The sequence below is a fragment of the Oncorhynchus nerka genome, linkage group LG6 (genome assembly GCF_034236695.1).
Source record: "Oncorhynchus nerka isolate Pitt River linkage group LG6, Oner_Uvic_2.0, whole genome shotgun sequence".
NCBI lineage: Eukaryota > Metazoa > Chordata > Actinopteri > Salmoniformes > Salmonidae > Oncorhynchus > Oncorhynchus nerka.
The window spans coordinates 89,695,549-89,710,394 of NC_088401.1; the positions used below are offsets into that span (position 1 = coordinate 89,695,549).

General features: G+C 44.9%; 1 long non-coding RNA gene across 1 annotated transcript in view; it reads right to left on the reverse strand.

Moving 5' to 3' along the window:
• Positions 1 to 7,114: 7,114 nt before the first annotated feature.
• Positions 7,115 to 14,846, reverse strand: part of LOC135572126 (uncharacterized) — a 50,578-nt gene continuing 42,846 nt past the window's right edge. Inside the window, exons 2-3 of the long non-coding RNA XR_010464029.1 lie at positions 8,618 to 8,717; positions 7,115 to 8,278 (exon numbers count right to left, since the gene is read on the reverse strand). This is a non-coding gene — a long non-coding RNA (uncharacterized LOC135572126). The remainder of the gene's footprint in view (positions 8,279 to 8,617; positions 8,718 to 14,846) is intronic.

Consider the following 14,846-nt stretch of genomic DNA (forward strand, 5'->3'; position numbering starts at 1 on the left):
TCTGTAGATAATCTGAAGGTAGGGAGGGACAGTTGCTGTTCTGTAGATAACCTGAAGGTAGGGAGGGACAGGTCCTCTGTTCTGTAGATAACCTGAAGGTAGGGAGGGACAGTTCCTCTTGGTGTTCTGTAGATAACCTGAAGGTAGGGAGGACAGTACCTCTTGGTGTTCTGTAGATAACCTGAAGGTAGGGAGGGACAGTTCCTCTGTTCTGTAGATAACCTGAAGGTAGGGAGAGACAGGTCCTCTTGCTGTTCTGTAGATAACCTGAAGGTAGGGAGGGACAGGTCCTCCTGCTGTTCTGTAGGTAACCTGAAGGTAGGGAGGGACAGTTCCTCCTGGTGTTCTGTAGATAACCTGAAGGTAGGGAGGGACAGTTCCTCTTGGTGTTCTGTAGATAACCTGAAGGTAGGGAGGGACAGTTCCTCTGTTCTGTAGATAACCTGAAGGTAGGGAGGGACAGTTCCTCTTGGTGTTCTGTAGATAACCTGAAGGTAGTGAGGGACAGTTCCTCTTGGTGTTCTGTAGATAACCTGAAGTTAGGGAGGGACAGTTCCTCTTGGTGTTCTGTAGATAACCTGAAGGTAGGGAGGGACAGTTCCTCTTGCTGTTCTGTAGATAACCTGAAGGTAGGGAGGGACAGTTGGTGTTCTGTAGATAACCTGAAGGTAGGGAGGGACAGTTCCTCTGTTCTGTAGATAACCTGAAGGTAGGGAGGGACAGGTCCTCTTGGTGTTCTGTAGATAACCTGAAGGTAGGGAGGGACAGTTCCTCTTTCTGTTATGTAGGTAAACACCATGGTCTTGTAGTGGATGTGAGCTTCGACTGGAAGCCAATGGAGTGTGCGGAGGAGCGGGGTGACATGAGAGAACTTGGGAAGGTTGAAAACCAGGTGGGCTTCTGCCTTCTGGATGAGTTGCAGGGGCTTGATGGTGAAAGCGGTGATTCCAGACCGGAGAGGACAAGTGTCTGGATTAAGACTGGCGCCACTTCCTGTGTGAGGTAGGGTCTTACTCTACAGATATTGTAGACATTGTAGAGCATGAACCTGCAGAAGCGGGTCACTGCTTTGATGTTTGCAGAGAACGACAAGGTGTTGTCCAGGGTCACGTCAAGGTTTTTTTTTTTTTTTTGCACTCTGAGATGGGGACATTGTGGAGTTGTCAACCGTGATGGAGAGGTTGTTGAGTGGACGGGACTTCCCCGGGAGGAAGAGCAGATCCGTCTTGTCGAGGTCGAGCTTGAGGTAGTGGGCCGACATCCAAGCTGAAATATCTGCCAGGCACGCAGAGATGCGTGTTGTCACCTGCGTCTCAGAAGGGGGGAAGGAGAAAAGCAGTTGAGTGTCATCCGCATAGCAGTGATAGGAGAGACCATGTGAGGATATGACGGAGCCAAGTTACTTGGTGTATAGAGAGAAGAGGAGAGTGCCTAGAACCGAGCCCTGGGGGACACCAGTAGTGAGAATACGTGGTGAAGACACAGATTCTCTCCACATCACAAGTCTTCATGTCATCTGGTAGGAGCAGCCTTCCAGGTAGGATGCAATCCAAGAGTGTGCATAGCCTGAGACAACCAGACCTGAGCGGGTGGAGAGGAGGAACTGATAGAGCCTGAGACAACCAGACCTGAGAGGGTGGAGAGGAGGAACTGATAGAGCCTGAGACAACCAGACCTGAGAGGGTGGAGAGGAGGAACTGATAGAGCCTGAGACAACCAGACCTGAGACGATGGAGAGGAGGAACTGATAGAGCCTGAGACAACCAGACCTGAGCAGGTGGAGAGGAGGAACTAATGGTTTGTGGTGTTGAAGGCAGCGGATAGATCTAGGAGGATGATAACAGAGGAGAGAGACAGCTTTGGTAGTGCGGAGAGCCTGACACAGGGAAGAGTGACCCTGTTGAGTGACCCGTCTTGAAGCCTGGCTGGTTACGGTCAGGAAGATCTTTCTGAGAGACATAACGAGAGAGCACTCTCGAGTGTGTTGGAATGAAAGTAATGAAGGGATACTGGTCTGTAATTTTTGACGTCAGAGGAGTTGAATGTCGGTTTCATGAGTAGGGGAGGAACTCGGGCCATTTTGAAGTCAGAGGGGACGTTGCCAGTGGTCAGGGATGAGTTGATGAGGGAAGTGAGGACTGGGAGAAGGTCTCCAGAGATGGTCTGGAGAAGGGAGGAGGGGATGGGGTCAAGTGGGCAGGTTGTCGGGAGGCCAGACCTCAGTAGTCGCAGAATGTCTTCAGGAGAGAGAGGAGAGAAAGAGGTCAAGGTAGATCTGTGTGGCTGAGTGAAAGAGTAACGGATGTTTTTTCAAATTGGTTGACAAAGTTGTCCGCAGAGAGGGAGGAGAGCAGGGGAGGGGGTGGATGATTAAGGAGGGAGGAGAAGGTGGAAAATAGTTACCTAGGGTTACCTAGGCAGAAGCTTGAAATTTAGAGTGGTAGAAAGTGGTTTTAGAGGTGAAAGAGGAATAGAAGGTAGAGAGGAGGGAGTGGAACTAAGCCACAGAGCAGGAGGGGAGGGCCGAGAGGAAGGTGAGAGGACAGGGAGAGGACGGTGAGAGGACAGAGAGAGGACGGTGAGAGGACAGTGAGAGGACGGTGAGAGGACAGGGAGAGGACGGTGAGAGTACGGTGAGAGGACAGGGAGAGGATGGTGAGAGGACGGTGAGAGGATGGAGAGAGGACGGTGAGAGGACAGCGAGAGGACAGCGAGAGGACAGTGAGAGGACAGTGAGAGGACAGTGAGAGGACGGTGAGAGGACAGTGAGAGGACAGTGAGAGGACAGTGAGAGGACAGTGAGAGTCATAGGATGAGGAAAGGGAGGAGAGTAGGGTTGAGGAGGCAGACTCAGGAGACAGCAGGGAGAAATATTTAGCAGAAGGGAGAGATGATAAGATAGAAGAGGAGAGAGTAGTGGGAGAAAGACGGCTCATGACCATCTGGGTAGGGGCTGAGTGGTTAGGGTTGAAGGAAAGGGAGACAGAAAAGGAAACAATGTAGTGATCAGAGACCTGTAGGGCGGTTGCAGTGAGGTTAGTAGGCGAGCAGTAAACATGAGGTGAAGCGTACTGCCTTGTGAGTTGGAGGGGACTGGGAAAGGGTGAGGTCAAGCATATTGCCTGCCTTGTGAGTTGGAGGGGACTGGGAAAGGGTGAGGTCAAGCGTATTGCCTGCCTTGTGAGTTGGAGGGGACTGGGAAAGGGTGAGGTCAAGCGTATTGCCTGCCTTGTGAGTTGGAGGGGACTGGGAAAGGGTGAGGTCAACAGAGACAAGTAGGGGAATAAGAGAGTTGCAAAGAAACGTTTTATTTTTATTTAACCTTTAACTAGTCAGTTTTAATTAAGAACACATTTATTTTTTTATCTTTTTTAAATTTGACCCCGTTTTCTCCCCAATTACGTGGTATCCAATAGTTAGTAGTTACTCTCTTGTCTCATCGCTACAACTCACGTACGGGCTCCGATACACAACCCAACCAAGCCGCACTGCTTCTTAACACAGCGCCCATCCAACCCGGAAGCCAGCCGCACCAATGTGTCGGAGGAAACGCTGTGCACCTGGCGACCTGGTTTGCGTGCACTGCGCCCGGCCTGCCACAGGAGTTGCTAGTGTGCGATGAGACGAGGACATCCCTACCGACCAAACCCTCCCTAACTTGGTCGACGCTAGGCCAATTGTGCGTCGCCTCATGGACCTCCCGGTCCTGGCCGGCTGCGACAGAGCTCGAACCCAGAGTCTCTGGTGGCACAGCTAGCACTGCGATGCAGTGCCCTAGACCACTGCACCACCCGGGAGGCCAAGAACAAATTTCTATTTACAATGACGGCCTACCCCGGCCAAACCGGGGTAGGACGATGCTGGGCCAGTTGTGAGCTGCCCTATGGGACTCCCAATCATGGCCGGATGTGATTCAGCCTGGTTTTGAACCAGGGACTGTAGTGTCGCCTCTTGCACTGACCGCTGCGCCACCCGGGAGCCCAAATTAATCGAAGGCAGATGTCGGGAGGATGAAGTCGCCAAGTATGAAAAGCGGTGAGCCATTGTCAGGAAATTAGCTTATCAAGGTGTCAAGCTTATTGAGGAACTCTCCTAGGGCACCTGGTGGGGTAATATGAAAATAATGTTAAACTTGCGTGGACAAGTGGTAGTGACTGCATGGAAATCAAATGAGGATGTGGTGAGAGGAGGAGAAAAGACTAAATCTGAAATGAATAGACCTGTACCACCATCGTGAACACCAGATGCTCTCGGACTTTGAGAGAAAACATAGTCAGATGAAGAAGGAGCAGCTGGAGTAGCAGTGTTGTCTGGGGTGATCCATGTCTCCTTTAGGGCTAAAAAGTCTCCGTTTGTGGCGGTAAATAGACACCTACGAAAAAAATTGATGAAAACTCTCTTGGTAAATAAATTCAGCAAAACAAGAAACTGTCCCTTTTTCAGGACCCTGTCTTTCAAAGATAATTTGTTTTATAAAGGGTTTTAACATTGTTTCCCCATGCTTGTTCAATCACCCATAAACAATTAATGAATATGCACCTGTGAAATGGTCGTTAAGACATTAAGAGCTTACAGATGGTAGACAATTCACAGTTATGAAAACTTAGGACACTAAAGAGGCTTTTCTACTCACCAGCAACAACGTCGAATATGGGCACAAACCCACCGTCGCTGGACCAGACAGGACTGGCAAAAAGTGCTCCTCACTGACGATTCAAAGTTTTGTTTCACCAGGTGTGATGGTCGGATTCGCGTTTATCGTCAAAGGAATAAGCGTTACACAGAGGTCTGTTCTCTGGAACGGGATCGATTTGGAGGTGGAGGGTCTGTCATGGTCTGGGATGGTGTGTCACAGCATCGTCGGACTGAGCTTGTTGTCATGCAGGTAATCTTGGCGCTGTTCGTTACAGAGAAGTCAATCTCCTCCCTCATGTGGTTCCCTTCCTGCAGGCTCATCCTGACATGACCCTCCAGCATGACAACGCTGTGTGTTACAGGGAAGACATCCTCCTCCCTCATGTGGTTCCCTTCCTGCAGGCTCATCCTGACATGACCCTCCAGCATGACAATGCCACCAGCCATACTGCTCGTTCTGTGTGTGATTTCCTGCAACCCAGGAATGTTAGTGTTCTGCCATGGCCAGCGAAGAGCCCGGATCTTAATCCCATTAAGCATGTCTGGGACCTGTCGGATCGGAGGGTGAGGGCTAGAGCCATTCCCCCCAGAAATGTATGGGAACTTGCAGGTGCCTTGGTGGAAGAGTGGGGTAACATCTCACAGAAAGAACTGTCAAATCTGGTGCAGTTCATGAGGAGGAGATGCACTGCAGTACTTCATGCAGCTGGTGGCCACACCAGATACAGACTGCTACTTTTGATTTTGACCCCCTCCCCTTTGTTCAGGGACACATTATTCCATTTCTGTTAGTCACATGTCTGTGGAACTTGTTTAGTTTATGTCTCAGTTGTTGAATCTTGTTATGTTCATACAAATATTTACACATGTTAAAGTTTGCTGAAAATAAACACAGTTGACAGTGAGAAGACGTTTCCTTTTTTGCTTGAGTTTAGTATGATCTACAGCTCATCGTGCCGTACTCTAACTCAGGCGAGCAAAACCTTGAGACTCCCCTAATATTAGAGATTGTATACCAGCTGTTAATAATAAAGACACACACCACCTGATCTGGAGTCTGCTGTTCTTGCTTTTTAATTTCTTCTTCAGGTTTCTTGCCGATGCACAGAAGACCCAGCTAACTGTATATTATCAATGTCCTTGTTCAGCCACGACTCGGTGAAACAGTTTTTTATGTCCCGTTGATAGGATAGTCTCGAATGGATCTCATCCAGTTTATTCTCCAGTGCTTGCATGTTCGCCAGTAGAACTGAGGGTAGAGGAAGACTTTCCACTCGCCTACGCTGTAGCGGCATCTCCTCTTCTCATGAAAGACAGGGATTAGGGTACATTTTCGTCAAAAGTAGTGCACTGAAATGGCACCCTATTCCCTATAGAGTGCACTGAAATGGCACCCTATTCCTTAGAGTGCACTGAAATGACTTCCTATTCCCTGTATAGTGCACTGAAATGGCACCCTATTCCCTGTGGAGTGAACTGAAATGGCACCCTATTCCCTATAGAGTGCACTGAAATGGCACCTTATTCCCTGTGGAGTGCACTGACTGCTACCCTATTCCTTACAGAGTGCACTGAAATGGCACCCTTTTCCCAATAGAGTGCACTGAAATGGCACCTTATTCCCTGTGGAGTGCACTGACTTCTACCCTATTCCTTACAGAGTGCACTGAAATGGCACCCTTTTCCCAATAGAGTGCACTGAAATGGCACCCTATTCCCTATGGCTTGCACTATTTTGTTCCATAGTACATTTACATTTACATTTAAGTCATTTAGCAGACGCTCTTATCCAGAGCGACTTACAAATTGGTGCTTTCACCTTATGACATCCAGTGGAACAGCCACTTTACAATAGTGCATCTAAATCTTTTAAGGGGGGGGGGGGGTGAGAAGGATTACTTTATCCTATCCTAGGTATTCCTTAGTAGTGCAGTATGTAGACAATATGGTACCGGGGGGGGGGGGGGGGGGGTTAACACCTCACACCCTGATGTAGATCAAGGAGAGAATATTCAGGTCTCCCTCTCCAATGTTCACCAGAGGAATGTGACTTTGTTCTAAGAAGGCTTTTCCTGACGGAACTCTAACACATTCTGAAGCGAATACTGGGACAATATTTCTAACGTAGAACACGGTGAATGGTCAGAGGTGATCTAAAAGAACACTAATGTTGTTTTTGGGTTGTTATTTTGTGGGTCATTAAAAATGTTACAAAGAAAATAGTGTAACTTGGAAAGTATTCACACTATATGTACGAAGTCTCCATCCTCTGCCTTGTGCATGAAATATGAACAATTATAAAAGCGTTTTTGTTCATTATATGCATGCATATCAAACAGTAATATATATTTAAATTAATTGAATACAGTATTGTATTAGTATTTATTCCTTTCTCTCTCCTTGCAGGTGATTGGACAGATGAACTGGAGCCACCAGATGACCAAGCCTCAAAACCAGAACCCTGGGGAGAAATCAACACTTGTTATTTTTAACAATATTAACCCATTTATTGTTTTTTATGTACCTGCATGAATCCTTAGAACTCAGTCCATAGAACTCAGTCCATTAGAACTCAGTCCTTTAGAACTCAGTCCATTAGAACTCAGTCCTTTAGAACTCAGTCCATTAGAACTCAGTCCTTTAGAACTCAGTCCATTAGAACTCAGTCCATTAGAACTCAATCCATTTAGAACACAATCCATTAGAACTCAGTCCATTAGAACTCAGTCCATTTAGAACACAATTCATTAGAACACCGTCCTTTAGAACACAGTTCATTAGAACACAGTCCTTTAGAACACAGTCATTTAGAACACAGTCCATTAGAACACAGTCCATTAGAACCCAGTCCTTTAGAACACAGTCCATTAGAACACAGTTCATTAGAACACAGTCCTTTAGAACACAGTCCTTTAGAACACAGTCCATTAGAACTCAGTCCATTAGAACACAGTCCTTTAGAACACAGTCCATTAGAACTCAGTCCTTTAGAACTCAGTCCTTTAGAACTTAGTCCTTTAGAACACAGTCCATTTTACAAAAGAAAGTCAAGTTGTCTTAGTCGTACAGGATAGACATAGTCCAATGAAATGCTTATTTGCAGGTTCCTTCTCGACAATGCATTAACAATAAAAAAATAATGTTAAAAGATAAGAACAGGAGCATGAAGTAAATGGCTCGGTAGAAAAGAATAAACATTGTAGCATCCCCAAGTGAAGGACACAAAGGTGATTATTAAAGCTTGTTCAGTACATGAGGGCAAATTGTCATGACAATCACAGACAGTTTTTTTTTATACACGGGACAGGAGTTTACAGGTCTTTGTTCCAGCCCTTCACTAACACCTCATTCAGCTAATTGTGGTCTAAATTGTAGCCCGTGAATAGTTGAACTTTGTGTTTTTACTAGGTAGAAATAGAAGCTTGCACATTGTGAAGTACAGGCAGAAATCACCCACGCCTGTATTCTAGAACGAGCTTCACATGTTACAATGAGCTGACAATTCTGCATGATAGAGAATAATGTGCTTCTAACATAGTGACGTTGCACACTGCTGACTAAACTCCTGTGATTTTCCTGGATGGGGGGGAGTCTGCCGTGGTCTTTACATCTGTCTGGGTGATGGGGTGGGATGTGCTTCAACCTGAGGAGAACAGAGCAGAAACATAAGGCCAAGGGGTGGGAGAAATTAACCTCGCTGCTCATAGTTCAGCGCAGGTTCAAGTTGCTGACATCCACAAGTAGCGTTGTTTAATGTGCAATGTTTTTTAAACAGTTCTGCACATTAATAGGCTTGATCAAATTGACATCAATTAACTTTTAATTGATCATTTCATTATTCAAATTGTTTTCTTTATATGCAATGATGATACACGAGGGGGGAGGGGAAAGTGACTAGAAGAAAGTTAGCAAAAGTTAGGTGGTACAGACACAGCATGCATGTGTCATGACTCTCATGTGAAGATCGGAAGGATCAGATTACCGTGGGTCTAGAGAGCGCCCTCTCTCTCCTGCAGAGGCTGAAAGGGATGGAGTTGGACGCGGTCATAAATACCTTGGCAGAACAACTCAGCCTGTGGGCTCTGCAGGATTGAGAGGGGAAAAAAAACTTTTGTTACGAGGAGATCCCTCCCGCCAAAACTACAACATCCAAAAATGTGAGAATGACACAATATTACGAAAACAAAAAAATGTGGGTAAATGATTGGTGGGGACTTAAAGAACAACCATGTCGAATTCATGACTAATTTGTGATGTAACTAAGGACAGTAGAACAACATCTCTGAATGTGTATATGTCCCCAACGATCAGATTTACCTCTAGATGTTGTGGAACTGATTACATATGAAACTATTTGCGATTAAATGTTTCATGATTTTAGCCTTCAAAATGAGAAAAATGCTTTTTATATAAAATGTATCAAAGTCAGTAACCACGCCCACGTGAGCACAGGTAAAGGTCATTTCTCCAGAGGGTATAAAAGGACTCGCCCTTTCAGAGGGTATAAAAGGACCCCCCTTTCTCCAGAGGGTACAAAAGGACCCGCCCTTTCTCCAGAGGGTATAAAAGGACCCCCCTTTCTCCAGAGGGTACAAAAGGACCCGCCCTTTCAGAGGGTACAAAAGGACCCGCCCTTTCAGAGGGTATAAAAGGACCCCCCTTTCAGAGGGTATAAAAGGACCCCCCTTTCAGAGGGTATAAAAGGACCCGCCCTTTCAGAGGGTATAAAAGGACCCGCCCTTCCAGAGGGTACAAAAGGACCCGCCCTTTCAGAGGGTATAAAAGGACCCGCCCTTTCAGAGGGTATAAAAGGACCCGCCCTTTCAGAGGGTATAAAAGGACCCGCCCTTTCAGAGGGTATAAAAGGACCCGTGACAAAACTCACATCAGACCAGGACATTTCCGGGTTGCTACTGGCATGTGAAATGGTTCTGGCTGTACCCTGAATAATCAACCATTGGTGGCTACTAGCGTGTGAAATGGTTCTGGCTGTACCCTGAATAATCAACCATTGGCTGCTACTGGCGTGTAAAATGGTTCTGGCTGTACCCTGAATAATCAACCATTGGTTGCTACTGGCGACCAGGACACGGATGGTAAGCCGGGCGTGTAGACTCTACCTTAGACCAGGATGATCGACAGCGTGAGCTGAAGAGTACAAAATGGGTAGTAACTCTGAAAGTCTTGTGGTGTGGGGGCTGTGCTTTGACAAAATGGGTAAAATAACTCTGAAAGTCTTGAAGAAAACAACACAGGAGCATTCAGTCTGCAGCTGTTTAAGTACTTGAGTCTTGGAAACTCGACCGAAGACGAGAAGACAAAGAACAATTTACTTTCACCACTATAGATACCTCTATTTTCATGAACAGAGCCCACTGAACAATGCAGGGTAGACCTCTGGAGGATCCGTTCTAACAAAACACTCCGAGACAGAAAAGCTACAGCTACGATAGACACAGTGACTTCTGCTGAGCTACTCTCCACAGACTGATCGAGTGATTTCAACAGAGCGAGACGACAAAGACATACAATCATAAATATGTACATTGCATTTCTAAAATTCGAATGAGTGGTTGTTAGGGTGCTAAATATCCGTATTTACGATGAGCATATTATTCAACTGTATGGACGATAGCTGAATTCATTTGTCTCTTCTTCTCCCACTCTTTCTTACATGCCCCTCTCTTTTCATTGTGTAACAAGCCGTCATATCGGTTTGGTCCACTAGGGACCTTTCATTGCATTGTGTTAGTAACTAATAACTATACCGTGTGTGCTTGTCTGTTTATGTATTTCTGTGTGATTATTTAGTTAGTTAGTAAATAAAGAACTAAGCTAATTTATATATCGCTGATTCATCATTTATGCTAGGATTCGTGCAGATATCCAAGAATTTTGCGACATTCAGAACGAGATTGATCTTTAGAGTTTAATCGGGAGATAGTAACTCGTTAAATAACCTTTCCCGTGGTGCCCCAAGATTACTGATGAGTTAATTGTTACAGGATTCATTTAATCATTGTAATAATTAAACGTAGTTAATTTATTTGATAAAATAACAGTCAAACACATGTATGATATTCACGACACAACACATGTATTGATTATGGAAGAACGCACAATAAATTGTCTGGCTAGCAAGATTGAACAAAAGACAGCTAGCTGCATTTTATATGTTTTTAAATCAGATTTTTTTTAAACGTCTTACCTCTAAACCAATCGGGGAACAACTTTTATCCTGCCAACGTCATGGAAAATGAATGTATCAGTTGACATCTGTCCCTGAATTATTTTTAAATTATTTGCAACATTTGTCATTAGCTGGCTAGCAAAAGCTCAAATTCAGGATTAAAAAACATGTCTGGGTCTTTACATTACTGATTTTTTTATTAGTTTATTTAGTTGCTGATAAACAGCAGTGATTCAACATATGAATTTAAAAAGCATATGGAAGAAATTTGGTGAATAAATAGACATTATTCCCCTGGAACAATTTCTCCCAAGCGGGGACTTTTTTTACTTTTCACTATGTGACAAGGTGTTATGGGATAGCCTCTTTGGAAAAGGAAGTGAAAAAGTATGCTCCCATGCGTGCTCTGTTTTCCAGACCTACCAAGTACGCTTATAAAACGTATATTCAATAAGAGGCTTCAATCCCCCTGTCATGTAGCACTATATTCAACAGGAGGCTTCCTTGTCATGTAGCACTATATTCAACAGGAGGCTTCCTTGTCATGTAGCACTATATTCAACAGGAGGCTTCCTTGTCATGTACCACTATATTCAACAGGAAGCTTCAATCTCCTTGTCATGTAGCACTACATTCAACAGGAGGCTTCCTTGTCATGTACCACTATATTCAACAGGAGGCTTCCTTGTCATGTACCACTATATTCAACAGGAAGCTTCAATCTCCTTGTCATGTACCACTATATTCAACAGGAGGCTTCCTTGTCATGTACCACTATATTCAACAGGAGGCTTCAGTCTCCTTGTCATGTACCACTATATTCAACAGGAGGCTTCCTTGTCATGTACCACTATATTCAACCTTGTCATGTACCACTATATTCAACAGGAGGCTTCCTTGTCATGTACCACTATATTCAACAGGAAGCTTCAATCTCCTTGTCATGTACCACTATATTCAACAGGAGGCTTCCTTGTCATGTACCACTATATTCAACAGGAGGCTTCCTTGTCATGTACCACTATATTCAACAGGACTATATTCAACAGGAGGCTTCCTTGTCATGTACCACTATATTCAACGGGAGGCTTCCTTGTCATGTACCACTATATTCAACAGGAGGCTTCCTTGTCATGTACCACTATATTCAACAGGAAGCTTCAATCTCCTTGTCACCCTATTAGTGCATCGTTCTCTGGCCTGTACACACTGTTATTAACGTTAGCTCATCTAGCATGCTCATCCATACCCATCCATGTAAGCACTAATATCATAGTTAGCATTTAGCATGTTTTCCATCCGTACCCAGCCATGTGAGCGCTGATATCATAGTAAGCATTAGCATGCTCCATCGGTACCAGGCCATGTGAGCGCTAACATTATAGGTAGCATTTACCATGCCCATTCCATACCCAGTCGTGTGTGCGCTAATATCACAGCATTTACCATACTCCATCTGTACCCAGCCGTTTGTTCGCTAATGTCATAGTTAGCATGCAACAAATCTATCTTCTACATTAGGAAACCCAGCGCTGACATATTGGCTTCCTGTCTGTATTATTAAGTGACGGCAGACTGCTGCTCTGTGTGATTAACCACTAAACTGTCTGTGGACATTACGTTCAACCACATTATAGTTTAAATCAGGCCACAGGAGGCCAAACAAGGACTTCTGATCAACTGATTGCTGGATCTTCAGGTTGTGGCTGACCTATTCATCCCCAGGGTTGAGTTTAAAATGGCTGACCTATTCATCCCCAGGGTTGTGTCCAAAATGTCTGACCTATTCATCCCCAGGGTCGTGTCCAAAATGGCTGACATATTCATCCCCAGGGTTGAGTTTAAAATGGCTGACCTATTCATCACCAGGGTTGTGTTTAAAATGGCTGACCTATTCATCCCCAGGGTTGAGTTTAAAATGGCTGACCTATTCATCACCAGGGTTGTGTTTAAAATGGCTGACCGATTCATCACCAGGGTTGTGTCCAAAATGGCTGACCTATTCATCCCCAGGGTTGTGTACAAAATGGCTGACCAATTCATCACCAGGGTTGTGTCCAAAATGGCTGACCTAGTCATCCCCAGGGTTGTGTCCAAAATGGCTGACCTAGTCATCACCAGGGGTGTGTTTAAAATGGCTGACCTATTCATCACCAGGGTTGTGTTTAAATTGGCTGACCTATTCATCCCCAGGGTTGTGTTTAAAATGGCTGACCTATTCATCACCAGGGTTGTGTTTAAAATGGCTGACCTATTCATCACCAGGGTTGAGTTTAAAATGGCTGACCTATTCATCCCCAGAGTTGAGTTTAAAATGGCTGACCTATTCATCCCCAGGATTGAGTTTAAAATGGCTGACCTATTCATCACCAGGGTTGTGTTTAAAACGGCTGACCTATTCATCACCAGGGTTGTGTTTAAAATGGCTGACCTATTCATCACCAGGGTTGTGTTTAAAATGACTGACCTATTCATCACCAGGGTTGAGTTTAAAATGGCTGACCTATTCATCCCCAGAGTTGAGTTTAAAATGGCTGACCTATTCATCCCCAGGGTTGAGTTTAAAATGGCTGACCTATTCATCACCAGGGTTGTGACCAAAATGGCTGACCTATTCATCCCCAGGGTTGTGTTTAAAATGGCTGACCTATTCATCGCCAGGGTTGTGTCCAAAATGGCTGACCTAGTCATCACCAGGGGTGTGTTTAAAATGGCTGACCTATTCATCACCAGGGTTGTGTTTAAAATGGCTGACCTATTCATCCCCAGGGTTGAGTTTAAAATGGCTGACCGATTCATCACCAGGGTTGTGACCAAAATGGCTGACCGATTCCCTACACAGTGTTCTATGTATTCCCTAAGAAGTGCCCTGTGTATGGGACTGGAGCGCCATTTTGGACACCTAGATCCTATTGTTGATGCTGTGGTTAACCTCTTAAGAAAAGAGATTTCAGGCTGTGGAGTTTGGGACCACTAGAGATACTGTAGCATCAAGGGACATTTTGTTACATTTCACGTGAGACGTTTGTATCGCTATCACACAATGACAAAGTCTTCACCTTGACTACTGGAGGTAATTCCTGGAGAGTTATTGTCTTGTATCTAATTGAGTGTGGGGTTGCTAGGTGGACTGTGAGCATTGAGTTATTGTCTTGTATCTAATTGAGTGTGGGGTTGCTAGGTGGACTGTGAGCATTGAGTTATTGTCTTGTATCTAATTGAGTGTGGGGTTGCTAGGTGGACTGTGAGCATTGAGTTATTGTCTTGTATCTAATTGAGTGTGGGGTTGCTAGGTGGACTGTGAGCATTGAGTTATTGTCTTGTATCTAATTGAGTGTGGGGTTGCTAGGTGGACTGTGAGCATTGAGTTATTGTCTTGTATCTAATTGAGTGTGGGGTTGCTAGGTGGACTGTGAGCATTGAGTTATTGTCTTGTATCTAATTGAGTGTGGGGTTGCTAGGTGGACTGTGAGCATTGAGTTATTGTCTTGTATCAAATTGAGTGTGGGGTTGCTAGGTGGACTGTGAGCATTGAGTTATTGTCTTGTATCTAATTGAGTGTGGGGTTGCTAGGTGGACTGTGAGCATTGAGTTATTGTCTTGTATCTAATTGAGTGTGGGGTTGCTAGGTGGACTGTGAGCATTGAGTTATTGTCTTGTATCTAATTGAGTGTGGGGTTGCTAGGTGGACTGTGAGCATTGAGTTATTGTCTTGTATCTAATTGAGTGTGGGGTTGCTAGGTGGACTGTGAGCATTGAGTTATTGTCTTGTATCTAATTGAGTGTGGGGTTGCTAGGTGGACTGTGAGCATTGAGTTATTGTCTTGTATCTAATTGAGTGTGGGGTTGCTAGGTGGACTGTGAGCATTGAGTTATTGTCTTGTATCTAATTGAGTGTGGGGTTGCTAGGTGGACTGTGAGCATTGAGTTATTGTCTTGTATCTAATTGAGTGTGGGGTTGCTAGGTGGACTGTGAGCATTGAGTTATTGTCTTGTATCTAATTGAGTGTGGGGTTGCTAG